General features: G+C 34.0%; 1 protein-coding gene across 3 annotated transcripts in view; it reads right to left on the reverse strand.

Annotated features, from left to right (window-relative positions):
• CHRM3 (cholinergic receptor muscarinic 3) overlaps nucleotides 1-22,685 on the reverse strand; it is a 661,423-nt gene that overhangs the window by 90,344 nt on the left and 548,394 nt on the right. For 2 of the 3 annotated variants that reach the window (XM_051993533.1, XM_051993532.1), the window contains one exon: nucleotides 9,900-10,011. The exons of the other annotated variant lie outside the window; for it this stretch is intronic. The gene's annotated coding sequence lies outside the window, so the exon portion shown is untranslated. The remainder of the gene's footprint in view (nucleotides 1-9,899; nucleotides 10,012-22,685) is intronic. 3 annotated transcript variants of the gene reach the window in all.

A 22,685-nucleotide genomic window follows, 5' to 3' on the forward strand; every position in this document is an offset into this window, starting at 1 on the left:
ACACTAAGGATACAGATTTTTCAATTCATTGCTCCCTACTTTTAACTTCAGCTACCATCAATTATCATTTAACTTCATCGAAGTCTGGATTTTAACTTTTACTTACCAAGAAAGTTTCTAAAGGCTTAGAAAAGCCATTCAAGTGGGAAAACCCTTCAGGCTGCTTTAGCCACTCCACTTTATCTGAATTAGGAATCACAGACCTCTTCTGTTTATAGTTCCAGTGTCTGGTCTCAATTGCATACTCACTATCTGTGAAAAGGAATCTCCAAACTTCCTCTTCTGCTTAGCTTTTACAAAATCCTTCTTTTTTAAACCCTAGATTTGAAAATTTTTCTTTCAAGTCTTTCCTCTGCTTTTTCCAGTTATATCCCGAACAAATGAGGATGAAACCAGTGGGGTCAATTTGCCCTAATCCAGTGAGACTTAAATTCAACAAAGTTTTAACTAGAAATTTTGTACCCATAGCAAAAGGCAGGGAAGCACCTTTAATTGGAGTGTGAGAAGTACAAGAGTAGAAAGGATAAAGTTTCCGACAGAATCTTAATGAATGTTTACTAGAAACAAGGCTTTATGATAAGAATTGGAGATACAAAGACAAAATTTTAAAAAATAAAGAAAATCAGTTTTGTTTTGTTTTTTCTCAAGGAGCTAATATTGTATTGAGGGGACAAGTAAATGGATAAAGTAAACACAGAATAGTCTCTAGAAGAGATCAGTAACAATTAGGGAGTTCTGGCTCTGGCTTTTCCAATAGGAAGCACATGAGCTGAGCTGAGAAGGAAGCTTAGTCAGAAGTGCACAGGGAACGAAACCCAGGCTTTGAGCAGCCTTTGAAATGGCACAGAGGTGGAAGACAAAGTGCTAATGTTAATGTTTGGGAACAGCAAGCTGGTCATTTTAGCTAAATAAAATACATAAGGAAGAAAGGTGAATAACATGAAATAATCCTTGTAAGGTAGACTGGCAACAGAGTGTAAATGCCAAATAGTATTTTATTTTGAAAAGGGGTGAATGGAACTGATTGGATGAAGTTTTCTCAGTTTATGAGACTAGTTTATGAGACTAGGCCTAAATCACATGATCCTTATACCCAGAGCCAGAAGATGAGGTCTTGGGCCTCAGGTTTGAGAAAGTCACATAATGGCTACTTCCTTTTAGTCTATCCAATGAAAAGGCTTGGGTCTTTACCTAATTAACTAGATGTTCTACTTCTTGCTGGTCAGATGGAGCACATGGCTGGAGCTGGGGTGCTTCCTGGGTGTGTTGAGCCTCTCCCTACAGGGATTAAATAAATGCTTTCTCTTTGCACTTTAAAGGGATAATAAGGAAATCACTGAATGTTTTTGAGCAGAGCAATAAAAAGCTAATTTGTGCTTTAGAACACATATCTGTGGCATATGCATGGAAGGAAGAGAGAGACTCTATAGAAGCAACAGAGCAGTGGCAATTTGCAGTAGTCCCAGAATCTATAAGCATAAGCAAACAAATTTTAAATCAGATTTCTCCTGACCACTGGTTATAAGAAGTTTTTATCTATAACAGGATAAAACCAGGATGACTCAGCCATGAACTGTGCTAGAGCTAAGCAGAAAAGAGTTATTTCCATTACTTCAAACCCGGAGGTGAACTATTAGGTAACACAAAGAATCACAGAAGCCAGAACTCATCTTAAAGTTCAGGTAGCCCCCTCCTTTTACAGATGAGGAAACTGAGGACCACAGAGAGATGAAATGACTTGCCTATGGTCATGTCAGTCACTGCATGGTCAGTCACTGGTACAGTCAGCTTGAGTAACTCCATGCTTTAACCTTTTCTAACCTTTGAACATTTGGCCAGCCAGCCTGAAGGAGAAGGAAGTTCACAGGTGCTCTAATGTTACTTAATAATGTTAATCCCATTTCCCTAGGAAGCTGTTATAAGGGCAAAACTGGGAAGCTCAAGGGATAGTAATCTGATCTCCACCCTGAAAACATGTACCAATCAGGATTGTTTTACCTTTATATGGAAATTGTTTTACTCCTGTCTATAAAAGCAGAATAGTTTGAATTTTGGGCTGGCCACACTCCAACTGCTTAATGCTTCAGGGTGCTAATAAACTCCTTTTGGTCTTATTTCTTGAGTTTGCCTTACTAACCAAGGTAAGACATGAACTAAGATGTCTTTTAATAGCATGACAGAGGAAAACACAAATCTCCAGATTCTAAATCCATGAACTTTCCATTCGCTCACGGCTTGCTAGACTTTGGTGGCAGGAAATAGAGTGATAAGCAGCCTGACTTTATTTAAATGCCTTCCACATTATAGCTTTATGAATTTGTTACTCTAGACAATGCTTTTTAGGTCTTCCGACATGAACCATTCCATCTTAGAGTATGGAAAAATCTCTCTTTTCACCTAAGCAAGTATAACATGCCAACCTCTATTCAGACATCTCTTTCATACTTCATTTTTCATTTTCCTGTAAGCCACCTGGTAGTGTGCAAATATGTACACCATTTAAAAGAATCCCAATAGACAAGTAGGCAATATACAGTAAATGCTAGGTCTGTTAATCCAAGAGCAACATCAGGCTCAGACATGCCCAGCTGAAATCCACATCTTTTCTATTTCAGCTTCAGAGCTCTCTCGCCCAAGGCTTATTCTAAAAATTATAGCCAATTGTTTCTAAAGCATCCATAAAGAATAATATGACACTTTGGTATGTATCACATATTCCAAAATTTTTGGACCCATGGAAAAACACCAAGAAGTTCACATGAATGGAACTTTTAATAAATTTAAGCTTCATAGGTTCCTCAATAATGGTTTTAAAGTTAGCATGGAATCAGATTAATTGCTACTTTCAAGTCTTTTTTATTCTTCCTTGGTACTGTTTTCTACCTTCTACCCTTATCTTACATTTATTTTGCACATACTCATATGAGTACGATAAAACCCCAACTATAGAAGGTAAGTATAGAATCTCCTTGATGGCAAGGGTAGTTTTATTTTTGTCTTTGTTTCCAGAGTCTAACATAGTGACTGGTACTTAATATGGGGCTTAATAAGTGAATATCAATTAACTGACTGATATAAGATGATAAATATGATTGGGCAGGATTAAGAGAGTTCCCATGAGAAAAATATTTAGAAGAGAAAGTGTGAAAACACATAGGAATGGCTTAACCATTTTCCAGATACTTTATAGTAAGTAGTTCTAGCCAGTGGTATACTGGACATAGTTTGAACAGGTAGATTAGATTGTTGTTTGTCCTTGGTTCTTCAGGAGGACCAATTATATCAGGAACTGTCCTGGCAGAAGCAGCATAACATTATCAAATGACATCAATGGTTCTGTAGAGTTTGGGGCATGAGTTGTTCCTACACACAAGTACTTTTTTTTTAGGCATATATTTTCCCAATGTGTGTGTTTTGTTCTATGTTTTTTTTGTCCTTATGCATTTTTGTTATGATTGTCTGATGGCTTAAGTATTTATGGGATTGTGAGTACCAGATTTGTTGGGAAATGTTTTAAGGCTACTTTTCTTTCTATATTCCTTAAATTTTTGCTTTGAATTGTGTTCTCTAAGCACTGTGACCTTAATATAGTCTTGTTTAAGGAGCCAAAGTACAAGTTTTTGCGCATGTATGTGTATGGGTTTTTCACAGGTGCAATGGTAGCAAGGCAACTCAGTAACTTAAAGATCTCCATTTAATCTTAACTTATTAAAAAAAAAAGATGACACTTTAGGTCACTTTGTATAGCTGCTGACAGTTTGGCTTGAAAGTAGAAGGTAGGTAGATGGCCTCTGCAATCTGTTTGTAGAGCCAAACCTTTGTAAATGACCTACAAAAGTTCTATATTCAGTGTCTTCTGCAGCCTTGACAATGAATCAAGGGCTAATCACTGCATGTGCCGGGCTGAAAAAAAAAATGAATATTAATCACTGACAGATGGCCCCATTGGTGCAGCAAGTTACTAGACACTAGAAATAGTGTGTTCTGCAGTTAACAAGAAGCCTTTATGGAACTTATTTTTTTCTTTCTATTTTGACAAGGGATGAGTTGATGAAATAACTCTCATAAAAAAAAAAAAAAAAAAAACCTCAGAAATTTTGGTATGTGCTAATATAATATTATTTAAAGTGGTCAAATCTTAAATAATGCCCAATCTAATACATTTAGTACCCTGGTATCATCTGCTTTTTGGGTAGTAATCTCCTAAATAGCCTGCTAAGAAAGATGCTGAATTATAAGTACACAGATATTGCTTTCATATTTGCAACCTAGTTTCCATATTTATAAATGTCCATTTCATCGATTTTTTTGTAATGATCAAGGGAGATAATAGGCATAATTTCAATGAAAAAAATTGTAAAATGCAATAAAAATATAAAAATTTATTATTGTAGTCTTTGTCATTTAAGGGAAGAATTATATTTACCCTCTTCTTACTTGTTTTTCAAGAAATCTTTTTCTACTTTACCATTAGCTTTTTAGATGACATTTTTCCTACTACCAAATGTAGACATTTTATTACTCTCCTGAGCCATTTTTTTGAAGAAATTACCTTCTAAGCATAAATAGTTTTCTTTTGTAAACAGTCAGGTTTTTCAGAAAAGGATTTTTGATTCTTATAATAGTAAGAATGTTTTGCCTGGTGATCTTTCTTCACCTATCACAGTGTCTACAGACAAGAAAACATTTTCAGGAGAAAAAATATTTTTTATTTTTGTTAAACAAAGAATTTGAAATCCCTGGAAAGAATCATATAGGAATAATTTAATGTTTCTGATCCTTTTTGGGGGTTTCAGAGCAAATGTATATGTATGTATGCATGTGTATATATTATATGTATATATGTATACACACAAACACATATATTATATATACATTTAATATTTTCATCTGTAAAGTGAAAGGTTATACTAGATGCTGAGATCAAGTTATCAATGTAACAATCCTAGAAACTTATTGAATGTCTATTGAATTGAAATCAATGAAATAATTAAGAAACATTCAAAGCTGATGAAATTTTCAAGGGCCTATGACTTGGGGTCCTTGAATGAGAAGAGCCCAAGTATGATTACTTAAGTGTATAGTTGTATTCCAGAGTACTTAAATGTATAGTTGTATTCAAGAGGCACAATTTTTCTCTAGTGTTCAGTTTTATAGTTCTTTGTCTCATTACTAAACAGTTGTTCTGTGTGCATCCCACTCCAAGGGAAGAATATTAGAAGGGAAGGAAAACAAAAAACAAAATAACTCTGTAACACCTGAAACTTAACCTTAAGAAATATGACTATAAGTAATATCTATGTACTCAATTAATCCAGTATCCTGCTCAGAAATATTATTCACAAGGATACTAATGTTTCTATACACACATACATGTTCAGAATAAATGGGGTCCCAGAAGAGAAATATTTAGAAGAGAAAGTATGAGAACAGATAGGAAGGAAGGGCTTAACCATTTCTCAGAAACTATAGTAAACAGTTTGAGCCAATGGTGTGCTGGAGATAGGTATATTACATTGTTTGTCCTTTGTTTTTGAAGAAGACAATTACTTCAGGAGGGTGATGTGACTTGTAAATGAGTTGTATTTAAGTATAGCAAAGCAGTGCAGACATCAGTCTCACTTTCTCCTCTATAGTCACCTGAGTCCAGTGCCATGATGTAGGTCAGGATGACTAACAATGGGCAGATCATTGTTAAAATGTCAGTATGTAGATTTTTGCATAAGAAATGGGAAAATACTAAAAATCTGGGCTTGACTGATTATTTTGTTCATGGTGTGAGGGAGAATTATGGGATAAACATTTATTTGCCATTCGATATCTTTCAGGCTTTACAAATATCTCATTTTATCCTCCCAAGAACTCTGAGAAAGAGGTGTTATTTTATCCTTTTTAAAAGAAGAAGCAAATGAAGAGAAGAAAAATGATATATATTTATTCTACTTCATTTATCCTAAAAAGTAATGAATTCTCAAGTCATATTTTATCTAGTCTTTCAGGGGTCCATGGGTACTGAGGCAAAAATATTATATTTGTTCTTGCTAATTCCCCTAATTATTATGTACTAACAATGATTTAAAAAAAAAAAAACTTTGAGATTAATAAATATATATATACATATACATATTTATATAGTATATATGTTTATACACATATATGTTTATGTATCCCAAAAGTCTTAGTACAGTTTTAAGCTATTTAAAATCCTCATTGTCTCCCCATGTATATATGTTTTTATATACATATATACTTACACATATATTCACATACATTTGCATATATAGTCATATATGTACACGTACACATATCCACATGTATTCACACATTTATATGCATATATATAGTAGATAAGGCCTAACATACGCTTAAGCTATTAGAGTTCATATATGTATGTATACTCACACACATATATGTACACATATGTATATGCATGTATATATGTATATTCTGTTCCTCCTGATATCTTAAGAAACTTTAATTTGCATCCATTCAATCAACATTTATGTTTATAGTAAGGATTTTTAAAAGACTTCTATGTAGGCCTGAAACTCCTACTAAGTTTATAAATCCTTCAGAGCTTTACCAAGCCTACAGTTACCCTCATTTGTAGAAGAATGGAAGAGTTGACAAAGTTCAGATCTTACCTTCCAGATATAAACAGTATGGGAACAGAGTTATATTCTAGCATAGCATTTTTAACCCTGGGAATTTTGTCTGAAATGCTACAGTATTTCTTTTTTCTCTTAGTATATGGTTCCTCCTATGCTTATATTTTGAGAAAGATATGATTATATAATGCATGTAATGTGCTTTGAAAAACTCAACTACTGTAAAAATACCACTATTATACTTATTCTCATTCCACTGCCTTTTTTTTTTTCTTTTAAGAATGACTGAAACCTATACTAACAAAGAAATAATCTTAAAGTTTTCTAGATATTTGGTTCAACTCTTTTATTTTTATGACACTGACTTATTGAATAATAATGATGATGATGATACATTTTCATAGTACTTAAAAGTTTGCTTCATGTGTATTATCTCATTTTTTCCCTATATTAGTCCTGTGAAATAAGTGCTTTTATCAATATTTTACAAAGGAAGAGATTGAAGATGAGTCAAGAGTTAAAAGATAACCTGAGTGACAGAAATCACCTATGGTGACTAAATCTTTTAAGTAGAATTTGAATCCAGGTCTTCCTGAGTCCAAATTCAGTTCTCTATACACATATATATACCATTCAATAATAGTTGATTCTGGTAATAATTCCTCCAGGATGATTACTTGGCATCTTATTCTCTTCTATCCCTCCATCATCCTGTTCCTTGCCCCCTTTCACATTCCCATTAATATTTTCATTATCTCAAAACTTCCTTCTTATATGAAGCCTACTAACTTTGATCATGACTCTATTTTGTATTCTTTAGCATTTGTAGTTATAGACTTATTTTATGTTTGTACTTACATTGATTTTACTCACCATGCTTTTTATTATAATCATTTGATATTTATAACATGTTTTTTTTTTTTTTTTTTTTTTTTTTTTTTTTAATTCAGATGTGTGTGTGTATACACAAGACAAATGTCTGAAACATATTTTCTGTAATGTGGCTTTGGGCAATCACATTTTCTCTCTTATTGTCCTAAGTAGCTCTTTTTAAGATTACAAAATAGACAACAACTGCTAAGCTACAACAATAAAGGGAATTTTCACATGGAGAATTCTCTCCATTGATTATAGATAGGAGGAGGAGGAGAAGAAAAAAGAGGAGGAGAAGAAGAAATAGGAATAATATAATTGATACAAATGATATAACACATATAAAGTCCTTTGTAATTCTTAAAGTGTCACATAAATACTAGCTAAAATTAGGAGATTAACATGATTTACTAAGAAAAGAGATAACATTCTAAATTGCCACAAGGTAATTAGTTCTTTCTATCTAACTGAAGCAATATTTGCAATCACCATTTACCTAAAGAGCCATCAGTTTGTGGTTTTTGTTTATGTGTGAGTGTTTGTTTTTAAGCTGTAAAAAACAGCCAGGATATGTTCATCTTTATGTACAAAGGCGAAGTAAGCAGTAAAATATTGCCAGATTAGGTATAGCAAGGCCACATACCTAGTATCCATCATCCACTTTACTGTACAACAATTTCGTATCTTTATTTTTGTTGTTAGAGCTAGAAAACCTGAAGACTCCAAAACAGAACTTCAAGATATATAATTTAAAAACACACCTAAAAAGTTTAAAGACAGTGTTCAAATATCTACCCAAAAAATCCACAGATTGTTTAAACTCAAAGAAGGGTGGGAAGACATAAGCCCATGTACTGATTCATTCATTCATTTGTTCATTTGATAACATTAAAAAAATACTAGGGCAGCTAGGCAGTGCAGTGGATACAGCATCAGTCCTGAAGTCAGGAGGACCTGAGTTCAAATCTGGCCTCAGACACTTAACACTTCCTAGATGTATGACCCTGGGCAAGTCACTTAACCCCAATTTTCTCAGGGGAAAAAAAAAAAGGTACTCCAAAAATAAATCCTATCTTCAATCTTCATTTTTTCCCATAGTTATGACTGACCAAACATACTCATGTGTATGTATAACATCTACATTATTATTTATCTCTCTCCGTGTACATAGAATATATATATATGTATATGTATATATATATTATACACATCTACACATATATATGTTATGTATGCAATGTACATGGCACATGTATATATGTATTTTTGTTTCTAGCATTCAGTTTGAAACCTTCCTGAAAGTGAATATATCTCTATCTCATTTGGCAAAAGGGTATTTCCTAGATGGTAAAAGAAATTCTGCCCACTTGCATATAGATAAAAAATAACTTCTCAGCTGATGAGAGTATTGAGAGTATGAGAAGTTTGTATTATCCAGACTTGTCCCTCCAGCAAAATGAAAATCTGTCTGCTGACTTTTTAAAATGGGTGGAGCAAGGAATTACAAGAACAGGTGGATTTATCAATCTTAATAGGTTATTTTTTTACCATAGAGCAGAATGTGATATAAAAGGTGACTCTAACTGGGACTTCTGAAAGGAGTCAGAAGTAATCCTATAATAAGGCAGTGTCAAATATAACAAAAATTAATTTTAGAGTCTAAAGTGCTTTGGAATTACCAAATTCTTTACTTCCATTATGCCATTTTATATTTATAATAATGTTATGAGGCAGATTATGTAAATATTCTTATCCTCTTTATATATATGAAGAAATTGAATCTCAGTATAAGGTAGCCTTTTGGCGGGGAGGGTTACAGCAAAAGTACTAAGAGTCAGTAGAGTGTATGTTCCATGAGAGCAGGGAATGCACCTTATATTCCTGGCATCTAGCAAAAAATTCCCATATATACAGGATGAAGGGATGGGTTACAGGAACAGGAGGAATTCTAATATGACTTTGGAAAAATTGCTGCCTCTCCAAATTTCAGATTCCACACCTACAAAATGGATATATAACAGTACTTGTACTACTTAACCCACAGAGTTGTTGTAAAGATCAAAGGAGAAAATGAATTCAAAACCAATTTGCAAATCACTAATTACGGTATAAACATGTTATTATTGCTAATTATTGGTATCACTAATTATTGTTAATTTCTCTGAGGCCACACTGTTAGTCAGTAAGAGTCAGAACATACTAGTTCAGCTCTCTTAGCTCCAATTGTAACATGGATTAAGGGTAATACTGCTTCTTTCATAGAAGCAATCTGAACTCTTATATCACCCATTTCAGAGGATATCCATATTTGACAGATTTTTAGCTTTTGTTAAGGCATTTATACAATTCATCAGGGAAAAAAGGGTTGTGAAAGCAACTTAATTTCTATTAAGACATAGCATGCACATTAATATTAACCTTTTCTTGATCTTTCCTCCTTTGTTCTTGGTAGAGATGGATGGTGATGATCAGATAAAATAAATGAAAAATCAATGATATGATTCAGACACAGGCATTGAAAACACACCACCTGGAAGAAATAAAAAAAAAATAATCCACCTCATTTTCCTCATTCTGTTCATGTAATCAAGGCAATGATTTCAAAGTTCATTATGATTACAACTGGCAGATTGTTTAAGCTCAAAGAAGGGTGGAAAGACATAAAGCCCATGTACTGATTCATTCATTCATTTTGTTCATTTGATAAATATCTATGGAGAAGGACTAGAATACTTCTGGCTTGGGCAACCTGGAAAAGTTTTACAAAGGAGATTGAATTTTAGTTGTACCTTAAATTTTAAGAAGTAAATCCCAAATGTCAAGAGCAGTACAGGCAGAGGTTTTGAAAATTAGCTGCTGCAAATTTTTTGTAAATTACAGTTAATTCTGAGGGTCTGGTGTGAAATACATTTCTAAATAAATCTCATCTTTCAAGATTAACGCAGGAATTACAATTTACATATATACTATTCCTTTCCTGTAAGCTGTAAAATTATACTCTGATGAGAAAACTCCTTTCCCTCTACATAATTTATTCTTTCAAGTCTAAAGAACCTATTTTCCTCTATCCCAGTCTTCTATTTCTTGATTCCTTTTTCTTTTCAGATAAAAAAAGATAAAACAACAGAAATTAATATATCAATCTAATCTCCTGTGATTAAAAAGCTCATTTTTAATATGTTGGTCAGAAACATAAAGTTCATATTTATTAACTACAAAGTAAAATTTTCATTGTTTTAACAGACGGGTCTCTCAAGGCATCTTTTGAAGTCTTTGTAAATAATAAATATGATTTTTTTTTTGTTTCTGACAAACATATTAAAAAAGATACTGATGAAGGAAATTAGATTGCCCATGCCCTTCACTCTATTTTTTTCCTGCTTCCTTGAAATTTTTTTTTTTTTACATCAGTTACTGCTCACCATACCATTCTCCACATTGTCAATTTCTCTCCTTCCCTGGGCTTGTCTTTTCTGCCTTTAAATGTTTAGGTTTCTCTATTTTGAAATTTCTTAATGATACATTCACCTCTTCAATGTACCATTCCCTCTTTCCTTCCTTTAATAAAAACCATAGAGTAAATCTAAACTCATTATTTCCCCTTTGCTACTCACTCAAATTGGAGTGATCTCTCTTCTCAGAACTCATAGAATTCAATGTATTTCATTATATTTTGTATTATATGGCTTTGTATATGTGCCTAGAAGACCTAATGTGTTTGGGAGACTTGTGGGAGGGTGTGGACCAGAGTGTTTCAGACTGAAACAGCATTGAAGGACTCAATAATATTGGAGGCAATATAGATCAATATCTATATTGATAAGATCAGAGATGCAGTGAAGGAGTGTATAACAGAAGAGTATCCAGCGAATCTAGTTCTTGTGAGCGTACAGAGAATACCCCTCTGAGGTAATCACCTCAGACTCAAGAGCATATATACACATTTTATGGAAAGGCTTCCAGGAGTGGAATCAAAATGGTTAAGTAAAATCATGAAGCTACTCAAACTCTCCTGGTTTTCCATGAAAACTACATGGAACCACACCTCCGAACACAGACTCATGAGTGAAACCACTCTCCAGTTCAGGATAGATTGGAAAAACTTTATGAAAGGTTCGTCTCATTGAGATGAAAAGAATATTCATCCCAGCTCAGTCAGATTCTGGGAAAGCCAGTGAGAGGATCTTAATCACAGCAGATCAGCAACTGAGATCCTCGGTCCTGGCTCAGGAGCAGAGCAAACCAGTAGAGGAATCTCCATTCCCAGCTCACAAGGCAAATTATAGAAAACCAGACTTTTCCTAGAAAGAGCAGATAAAGTTACCCCCTGCAAATATAAGGGGCTCCTATATTCAAAGCCAAGGCTCAGAACTGCACAAGAAGGTTGGGATAGTATACACTTCACCCCAAGAACAGAGCTTAATATAAAGATAAAAAAAGAGGAAATACCAAAAGAAAAGGAAAGAAAATAAGCAAGAAACAGAAAAGAGCCTTGACCATAGAAAGCTACTATGGTGACAGGGAAGATCAAAATGCCAACTCAGATGAGGACAATATGTCCACAGAGGAAATCTCAAAAAATGAGAGAATCTCATTCTCAATCAAAAAAGGCTTTTTAGAAGTGCTCATAAAAGACTTTAAAAGGCAAATATAGAGTTAGAAGAAAAATAAGAAAAATTAGAGGTATGCAAAAGAGAGTCAGCAGCTTGGAAAAGGAAGGTAATTCCTTAAAAAAATACAATTGGCCACATGCAAAAAGAAATCCATTGAGAAAATAACACCTTTAAAAGTAGAATTAACAAAATGGAAAAGAAGATACAAAAGCTAACTGAAGAAAATCACACATTAAAAAGTAGACTAGGACAAATGGAAACCAAAAACTTTCTAAGACATCAAGAATCAGTCAAACAAGCTAAAAAGAATGAAACAATAGAAGAAAATATAAAATACTTAATTGGAAAAATAGCAGATCTGGAAAATTGATCCAGAAGAGACAATTTAAAAATTATTGATTTATTTGAAGGTCAGGAACAAAAAAAAAAGAGCTTGGGTAGCATTCTTTAAGAGATCATCAAGAAAAAAATTGCCCCAATATTCTAGAAACAGAGGGAGAAATAATCCACAAAGAATCTATCAATCACCTTCGGAAAGAGATCCCACAAGGAAAACTCCAAAGAACATTACTGCAAAACTCCAGAATTACAATCTGAAGGAAAAAATACTGCAAGCTATCAGACAAAAATTCAAATATCAAGAAGCAACATTCAAGATTACCCTGAGTCTGGCAGCTTCTACAATAAAGGATAGGAGGACCTGGAATATCATATTTCCTGGAAATCAAAGGATCTAGGATTATGACTAAGAATTAACTACCCAGTGAGTTTCAGCATCATTTTTCAGGGGAAGCAATGGATTTTCAATGAAGAAAAAGACTTTCAATCATTTCTATTGAAAAAACAGAAATAAAGTTTGAGGTAATTTGATTAGAAAAAGGAAAGAAGGAAAAAAAAAATCACCAGCATCAAAAATGAGAAGGGTAAAGTTACAACTAATGAAAAAGTCAAGAAAAAAAAAAGGAATGAATGAAAAAATTTACAAAGAATGATGGCTTAGTAGTAGCAGACCTAAAACTATATTACAAAGTATCAATCATTAAAACCATTTTGTATTGGATAAGAATGGTGGATCAGTGGAATAGATTAGATACACATAACACAATAATCAAGGCCTACAGTAATCTAGCATTTGATAAACCCCCAACTCCAGCTTCTGGGATAAGAACTTACTATTAGGTAAAAATTACTGAGAAAACTGGAAAATAATATGTGAGAAATTCACATAAGTCTACATCGACTTATGACTATATGTCGCACAACCTATTCCAAAATAAGGTCAAAGGTATATGATTTGGGCATAAGGTGTGATACCATAAGCAAATTAGGACAGCAAGGGATAATTTACCTATTAGATCTTTGGAGAAGGGAGAAATTTATGACCAAAAAAGAACTAGAGAACATTATGAAAAGCAAAATAAATAACTTTGATTACATTAAATTAAAAAGCTTTTGAACAAATAAAACCAACCAAAATTAAAAGTTAAGTACAAAGCTGGGGAAAATTTTTACAGCCAGTGTTTCTGACAAATGTCACATTTCTAAACTATATAAAGAACTGTGTAAAATGTATAAGAATACAAGTCATTCCCCAAATGATAAATGGCCAAATGATATGAATAGACAATTTTCAGATGACAAAATTAAAGCCATCTATAGTCATAAGAAAAAATGCTCTAAATCACTACTGATTAGAGAATTCAAATTAAAACAATTCTGAGATAATACCTCACACATCTCAGATTGGTTAAAGTGACAAGAAAAAATCACAAATGTTGGAAGAGATGCAGGAAAACTTGTACACTAATACCTTGTTGATGGAGTTGTGAACGATCCAAGCATTCTAAAGAGCAATTTGGAACTATGCCCAAAGGGCTATCAAACTGTGCATTGACCCAGCAGTGTCATTACTGAATCTGTATCCCAAGGAAATCATAAAGGAGGGAAAAGGACACACATATGCAAAAAATTTTGTAGCAGCTTTTTTTGTGGTGGCAAAAAATTGGGAAATAAGTAGATGGGGAATGGCTGAACAAGTTGCATTATATGAAAGTAATAGAATATTATTGTTCTATAAAAAATGAACAAAATGATTTTAGAAAGATTTACATGAAATAATATTGAACAAAACAAATGGTACCAGGAATACATTGTATATAACAACAGCAGGAATATGCTAAATAAGACTTTGTTCTTCTCAGTGGTTCCATGATCCAAAGCAAGCCCAATAGATTTTGGACAGAAAATGCCATCTGCATTTAGCAAAAGAACTAAGGAGATTGAATGTAAATCAACACACGCTATGTTCACTTCTTTTTTTTTTTAAATCTCTCCCATGGTTTTTCCTTTTTGCTCTGATTTTTCTCTCCCAACATGATTGATAAAGCAATATATATTCAAAATTAATTAATTAATTAATTTGAAAAAGACATTTCTTGTGTTTGGTCTACTATCCACAAGGTAAAGACCTTTTGGATTAACAATGGGTGACTCTAGTTAGCAAGAAACTCTTTCTTTGTGTCATTTTTCCCTGCCTAATATGTAAATTATAAAATTGAGAAATCAAGGACTCTACCTTCAGCAGGAAGAGAAGCAATAGCCAGGTTTTCAAAAGCATATGGTCCTACTCTTGCTTCTGTTGCTGATATGTCTTTTTGTTCTGCTTTAAGTGAAGGAAATTACAGATGCCAGTAACCTTGTGAAATTCAAAATATTAGGAGAGCAAGCCACCAGGGTTCTGTAAGTGAAGTCCATGCTGAGTTTTGTGGCCAGCCAGTCTATTGTCAAAGTCCTGAGAAACAACGTCTGGGACCCAACCCAGTGGTAGCTGAGATAGAAATCAGCTATGCTATATTTGTCTGTGAACTTGGTGGAACTAATGAATCTGGTTAAGTCTAATCTCAGTCTCATCAGGGACCATGGGAGATAGGGAAACTATCTTTGGACATTCCTCCTTTCCTCTATCCCTTCCTTGCTCTTTTCTTCTCTTCCTCCTTCCCTCTTTTCCTTCCTTCCTCCTTCCTCCTTTCCTTCCTTCCTCCTTCTCTACTTTCCTTCCTTCTTCTTTCCCTCCCTTTCTCCCTCCCTTCTTCTTTTCCTCCTTCTCTCCCTTCCTCCCTCCCTTTCTTCCTTCCTCCCTCCTTTTCTCCTTCTTTCTCTCCCTCCCTCTCTTCCTTCCTTCCAAGTCCCTTCCTCTCTTCCTTCTCCCTTTCTTTGTTCTTCCTTGCTTCCTTTCTCCTTTCTTTATTCTTCCCTCCCTTCTTCCCTTTCTTATTTCTTTCATTTCTTACTTCCTGCACCTGCAAAGGAAATATTCTTTTATAGCAACCTAATGGAACAGGGAAACATTTTAATGGCAGCCAACAGTAGAGAAACACAATGGAATGGGAATTTTATCCAAAAGCCTTAGAGAATGCTCAAACTTGGAGGGATTTGATGCTCAAGTCCCTAGAATCTTGAGGGAAAGAATTCATCTTTGCATTTGCTCTTAGCAACTAGCATAAACTAAAGCTTCATTAATCACTTGTTGAGATAAATAATTTTCAGATGAAATTACAGTGGCCATAGAGGTTTATTGTAATTATTTGGTAAATTTATTTTACAACATCTGAAGTCTGCTTTTTTAGTTATTTTAAGGGGTATAATATTATTGCTTGACTACTATTTTGAGTTGTTTTTATTTCAAAAGGCTATAATTCTTATTTAAAACTTCCTTTAGCATTTTAAGAAATGATAATATAAATATAGTACAACATCACTTATGTGAATCTATTGGGGAAATACATCTTAGAAATATAAGAAAATCTGGCTAGTTAAGAGTCCACTCTTCTGCACATATAAATATAGTACAATCTAGCAGTGCATCAGGTGGCCCAGTGGGATTTATCCAATCACTATATAATTAAATGTATGTTTTACTCATAGACAAAGATAGTCCAAATTTTGATCCAACATTTATAGGATGTTAGAAATGGAAGGGATCTGCAACTTAAAAATTATCTAGCTCAAGATTATAATTTCTTGGATGAAGAAACTGGGATGCAAAGTATTTTGAAGAGAAGTAGCTATGGAAGAGGGTAACCAGAAATACCTTTAATAAGAGGTTGGATATATGAAAAAATAGTATAAACATGAATGTATCTCACATTAAAATTCTTGGGACAGTGGCTTATGGGTCTTTATACTAGAAGATATTTTGAATTGTGAAAATGAAGAGATTATTTTTGCTTTTTTAGGCACATGATATTTATGAAATGGAAAGGAAGTGGTTGCTATATAAATCATCATAAAATAGAAATACTAAGAACCAAAGACAATAAGGTTATTTCATGGGTGGTTACAGAATCCTATTATCATCTGCCATTCATGAGGTATGATAGGTGTTTCCTCAGTTTGACAAACTTAGAAATGAAGAACAAGAATAGAACAAAAGATCATTGGTTCTTGGCTGACCTTGGAAAAGCACTTTTTCTCCATAAATCAAGCAGGCTGATGCTAAAATGGTGAAAACATATATTGTGTGTTAATAGAAGTTTCTTCTGGAATGATTTTTCTTGATCAGTTTCAGTGATAGGGTCTACTAAAGACCTTAGCCAGAATAAGTGCTTTCTTTTACTCATTTCCATAAGGACTGTGCATAAAATTGAGCATGACAGCTGCGACGTCAATGTAATGGCCTTTTAGTAAATGCAGGCATTATATACAAATAACAGACTATGTACAGAATGCTAACACACATGTCTACTCTCAAAAATCAGTGTTTTTAGGGAAAATTTCAACATGATTTAGAAGCCTATTGGTTTGAGTAAATGTCTGACAAAATAAAGAAAACAAATTTGTGTTTATCTTTTTATTTGCATGTTTTGTTATCCATGGAGCAAACTAAATTGCTTTGTTTTAATAATGTTTATGCACAGAGCAGGACTTCAAATACATACACATACAGGTATCTTTTCCTCCTTCCCTCCCTCTTTCCTTCTCTCCCTCCTTCCCTCTTTCCCTCTCTGTCCCTCTCTCCCTCCTTCTCTCCCTCCCCCTTCTCAAATCCTATATATTTCCTCTCCTTTTTTTATTCTTTCTTCCAACTTTTTAGTTAACAAAATTTTTACTTCTATACCAAGGCAACTATATGATTCAATGGATAAAAGAGGTGGACCCAAAGTCAGGAACATGTAAAATTGATTGACTCAGAAATATATCAGCCATGTGAGATTAGTGAAGTGATAGCCTCTGACTCAGTCTTCTCATCTGTATAATGGGAATAATAATAGCATCTACTAGTGCTGTTGTAAGGATCAAATGGTATAATATAATATTTCTAAAAAGCACTTATCACAGTGGTAGTAAGTGGTATATGATCACGCCATAGTAAGTATATGAATGCTCATTCCCTTCCCTTCCCTCTTTTTTCCTCCTCTTCCTTTCCTTTCCCACTAATTCTAATCAATAAATACAATTTTGTTAAGCACCTCCTGGAGGCAGCTAGGTAGCAAATGGATAGAGTGCTAGGTCTATAGTCTGAAAGATTTGAGTTCAAATTCAAATTCAGACATTTAGTATCTGTCTAATCCTAGCCAAGTCTCTTGTTTGCCTGAGTTCTTTATGAGAGAAATGAGCTGGAGAAGGAAATGGCAAACTGGAGAAATCTAGTATCCTTGACAAGATGAACTCATTATGTAGAGTCAGACATGAGTGAAAGGGCTGAAGTACAACTAACATTACCTAGTACACAGCTCTGCATACAGCAGATACTAAAAATTTTGATTTCATTGACCTGAATTAAGTTGGGCTGCCTTTAGTGATATGAACAAAAGGAAAATTATGATGTAGTATAGAACAATTAATTAACATATGTACACTTGTTAAATGTTCTTATTTAAAACAAGGGGCATAACTCTTCAAAACTACACACACACACACACACACACACACACACACACACACACATTTTTTAATTTTCCAAAGAGAGACAATTCCAGAAATCTCTTAGCCAAACAAGTAGGGAAATTTTCCCTCCTCCTCAGCAAGTTAGTACTAAACGTTCTGAGATCAGGCCTAAGGAAACTCCAAACAAAAATATGATTGTTTCAGAACAGTGGGAGGTGGGGACACTCTTTGTAAGAGTGCTGGAACACCTATAGTACAGGGATACACTTTGTCCTCCTTTGTCAATATACAGGCAGCCTACCTTACATTGCCTCCCCAGATTTTCTTATTTTGTTGTAAGCATATTGAAGTGTGCCAAGATTCTGCATATGGGACTTAGGAGAACCATGTCAAATTTCATTTATAGAGATTCCACTTGGAAATGCTTGAACCAAGTATTGTCTTTAATATTACCCTGCTGTTGAGAGATAAAAGGCCAAGTCAAAACATAATTTTTGGTTGTATCCAATCTGTCTATGCCTCTGCTAACAGCCTGGGGACACAAGGCTTTAAGGGAAACTAAAAAGCTCTCCTTGCCTCTGGCATTGGTATCCTTTTGTAGAAAGGCCTAGGAAGGAAAAAAAATCTGAATTCCTTTAAATGCAGAAATGGGTGAAACACTTTCACTAAGCAGGAACAGGGCTAACTTTTCAAACATTTATTGGGGAAAAAATGGAATAAGAAGCAATCTAGTCTTGGAGCAGAAAAGGACTTCAGAAATCAGTTAATGCAAATACGAATCACCTCTATAATACTCCATTTAACGAAATTATAACCTTCAGCTAAAAACTTCTTGTGAGGGGAAGGATTAGGATATCAGGATAGCTCCTTTTACTTTTGGACATGCCCCATTCCTATTTTTTTTCTTACATACACTGAGCCGAAATCTGCCTTTTCTGTAACTTCCACTTATGTTTTCTAATTCTGGTTACCGGGGCCAAGCAGAACAAATTAAATCTCTCTTGCATGTGATAGTTCTTTAAAATAAGCAACATAGAACCCCTAAATCTCTTCTCTAAATCTAATCTAAATGGTCCTTTCCCAGGTCCTTCTTCAAATGGTGTTGTTTTTAATGTTCTCATCTAAGAAATTTATCAATTTCCTCTTAAAAATTTGGTACTCAACAACAAATGCTCTGGACATAGTATGACTAGGTTAGAATGTAGCAAGCAGAAAAACCTTGTAGACATCATACTGCATTAAGTTCCATAATATGGATTTTTATCTTTTTAGATTTTTAAATCTTCATTATATTGTTCTTCTAATATTTCATCATGAGGTGAAGATGATCCTAAGCTCTCAATTGCCATGCTACCCAAACATGAGCTGAGAAGGTCCCATCATACTGGAAAGGCTTTACCTATGGGCTGTTTTAACTGTCACCTGAAGACGATGCTATTTATTTTCAGAAAGGTGAACATGGCCTTAGGGTAATGAAGTGTTAACCAAAGGATTTCACAAACTCTATCTGTGAGGATTTTGCAATTTGTATTGTTGTGCCACAGTTCCCTTCTAATTGTCCTGCCTCAGTTTCCCTTAAATTGTTCTGCCTTGGCTCCTAATTGTTCTGCATCAATCCCCCTGGTTGCAACACCACCCCTTCCTCCTGATCATTAGAACTCATATAATTTAGGGCTGGCTACACTAAGATTATAAATTGTAAATGTTTAATCCAGACAAGGAGAAAGAACTTCTATCTTAGACATCACGACCCCAGACCTTCCCTACTTATCAGTTGCCTGGTACTTCCCTCCACCCTGTCAGAACAGTCTCAGTGCTCTGACTCCACCCCCGACCACGTGTGTGTGTGTGTGTGTGTGTATGTATGTATGTTGTGTGTGTGTGTGTGTGTATTTCATGGGAGCCTCACATGCCCTGCTGGATTCTTGGAGATGCTAGTCTCATTCAGCCCTGGGACCAAAAAATGGATCCATTTGGTTCCAGTAAATCTCCCCCTTTCAAATAAAATATTAAAACTCTACAGTCTCTATCTTTTCTCAGTTTCTATCCATTATAGTATGAATAGAAGAAATACCCACTAAAAAACTTTTAAGCCAAGTTCTTAAGGAAGGTACAGAGGAAAGGATGCTGACTCTGGAATTGGAGGATTTGATCTCTTCCCTTTCTGGAATCTTGGAATAAGTGCTTAAGTGAGGGAAGATTTTTCTCCTCTATAAAATGAGGGGGTTGAATTTAATGGTTTTTCATTCTATCTATCTAAATCCCAAGACCCTCATGTTAAAGACACTCTTCTCTAACCCTAGTTTTAGACCTGAAAGTAAATTTGTAAGGGAGCTAGTAACAGACCCCAAACCATTTTAGTAGTGAGGAAACAGCTCCTAGATATCCAGAAATAAAAACCAGAGGCACGGAATTTCAATCAATTTGCCTTATAAAGAAGGAACTACTCTGATGCAGGGAAGCATAAAGGGGAAAAAAAAAAACCAAACAAACAAACAAAAAAAAAAAAAACATGAGTGTGAATACCAAGACAAAAACTTGGCTCTCCCACCAAGGACTTCTACTTTTATATGTACATGATCTCATTTTAAGCTTGTAATACATAAGGTTAGTAATGTAGAATCTCTGAGTCTCATTCTCCTTACCTATAAAAGCAGAAAAGTACTACTTTTATAGGTAAGGAGAATGAGACTCAGAGGTAGAAACTGACTTGTGAGTTACACAATGAGAAGATAAGCTTCAATTCTAACCTCTTTAAAATCTAAATCAGAATTTTTAAACCTGGGATCTGTGAATTTTTTTCATAAAATATTTTTAGATCATTTTATTTCACTATGTTTTCATTTGCAATCACATATACTTTATTTTATGCAATGACATTTGCTTTTTTTTTTTTTTCAAAAAGGGGGTCCATGACACCAGATTGATAAGGAGTTCATGAAACAAAAAATGGTTCAGAATTCCTACTTAAAATAAAATGCTCTTTTTGCTCTATTTCTTCCCATTATTAAGAATGACAATTCCTGATTCAAGCTCCCATTTCCCAAATTCCTATTTGGTATACTATTGGATCTTTATCTAACAATGAAGCAACCAAGGACATTTATAAGTTCCTTTTTTACAGGCAACATTATCTTCCAAAGAAGCAGTAGAAGAAAAAAAAAAAATCTGCAAAAGAATGGGGGTTGGGGGAAAAGAAGCAACTTGCCTAATATTTCATGTTTGGCTCTGTGGGTGGGCCTTAAATTCTTAACTTTTCAGCATGCCACACTTATTGTGCTCACTCCAGGTTTTTTCTTGACATCTGAAGAGGCAGTGTATCTAGGGAGTATATATTTTTGTATTTCTCCATATGCTGCTTTTTGTCTTTCTCATCAACAGACTTTGCCAACAAAACTTGAGAGTTCTACCCGAGGCCATCTCTCCAACTTATGTTTAGTGCTGGCCTTGAGAAAAATAAATTGCCAAACCATTGCCGGATGCATTCCCTTTTTTGAGAAGAGGCACCTCTCTTTATTTCCCCTCAAAATATTTATTATCTTCTATTTTACCCACATTTCTGATTCTTTCAGCAGTCTCTTGTTTGTTTATGATCATCATATTTTTAAAGCATCTTCAAAGGTTTTATACTTGATGATTTATTTCATAGATTTTCTTTTTTATTAAAGCTTTTTATTTTTCATAGGTTTTCTAATGAATATTTCAGATTGATGCTGCTGACTTCTATTTTCCTGCTCAACTTCATACTTTTGCTTAAATGGAGATGAAGTATATTCTCATATTCTGCCTGCTATTTAGGACTAGGATTTAAGTCATTGGAATAAACTTCATTATTAAAGATGCATCCATTTCTTTTTCTTTATCAAGGTCTTTATACTTCACATGCCAAGTGAGGAGAAAACCACAAGGTTTTAACATATTAGACATAATAGATTGATATTAATACTCATGTAATTAATATAATAATTAAATTAACAAATGTGCTACCTATCATAGAACATACAATATGTATATCCTTCACCTGCTAATAACAATACAACATTCTCCTAGGTATTTAAAGAGGATTTAGCATCCATCATTACAGGGGACAATGATGAAAGTATTAAAAGAACAGAGTTTACTCAAAAAATTCCAATATATATTTATAAAGCAAATCTATATTCAAGATATTTTGCTTAGAGTTGGTTCTTGTAGTTCTTAAAACGTTTTTAGTTTTCTTCTGGTCCTCCATTAAAAATAGGACATTTGCCACACTTTCTGGCTTCCTCCTGCCATTAAACTATTCTTAGTCAGGGTCATGATATTAACACAGTTTTAATTCTATGGTCACTGAATTGGCTATCCATAGTTGTCCATGATTCTAATTCTCTGGCCCACAAAATGAGAGTATAATTTTAATTAGAGACTCCTTTTGTGTTGTCTTTCAGCCTACTGCTTCTTTCATTGAATTAATCATTGGAAATATGCTTAAGGTATGTCCATTGTTGATTTTCCATTTTCTTTTGGGTGATTCACAATTTTAATTCTTTGGAGAATGTGTGATACAAAGTTGGATGGACAACCCCTATGTGGCTAAAATAATATTTTAGTAGCATATTTTGTTTTAGATAAGAAATGGAAACAACGTAGATACACATCAATTAGGGAATGGCTGAACAAATTTTGTTATATGAATTTAATAGTATTTTACTGAACAATAATAAAT

The sequence above is a fragment of the Antechinus flavipes genome, chromosome 4 (assembly GCF_016432865.1).
Source record: "Antechinus flavipes isolate AdamAnt ecotype Samford, QLD, Australia chromosome 4, AdamAnt_v2, whole genome shotgun sequence".
Taxonomy (NCBI): domain Eukaryota; kingdom Metazoa; phylum Chordata; class Mammalia; order Dasyuromorphia; family Dasyuridae; genus Antechinus; species Antechinus flavipes.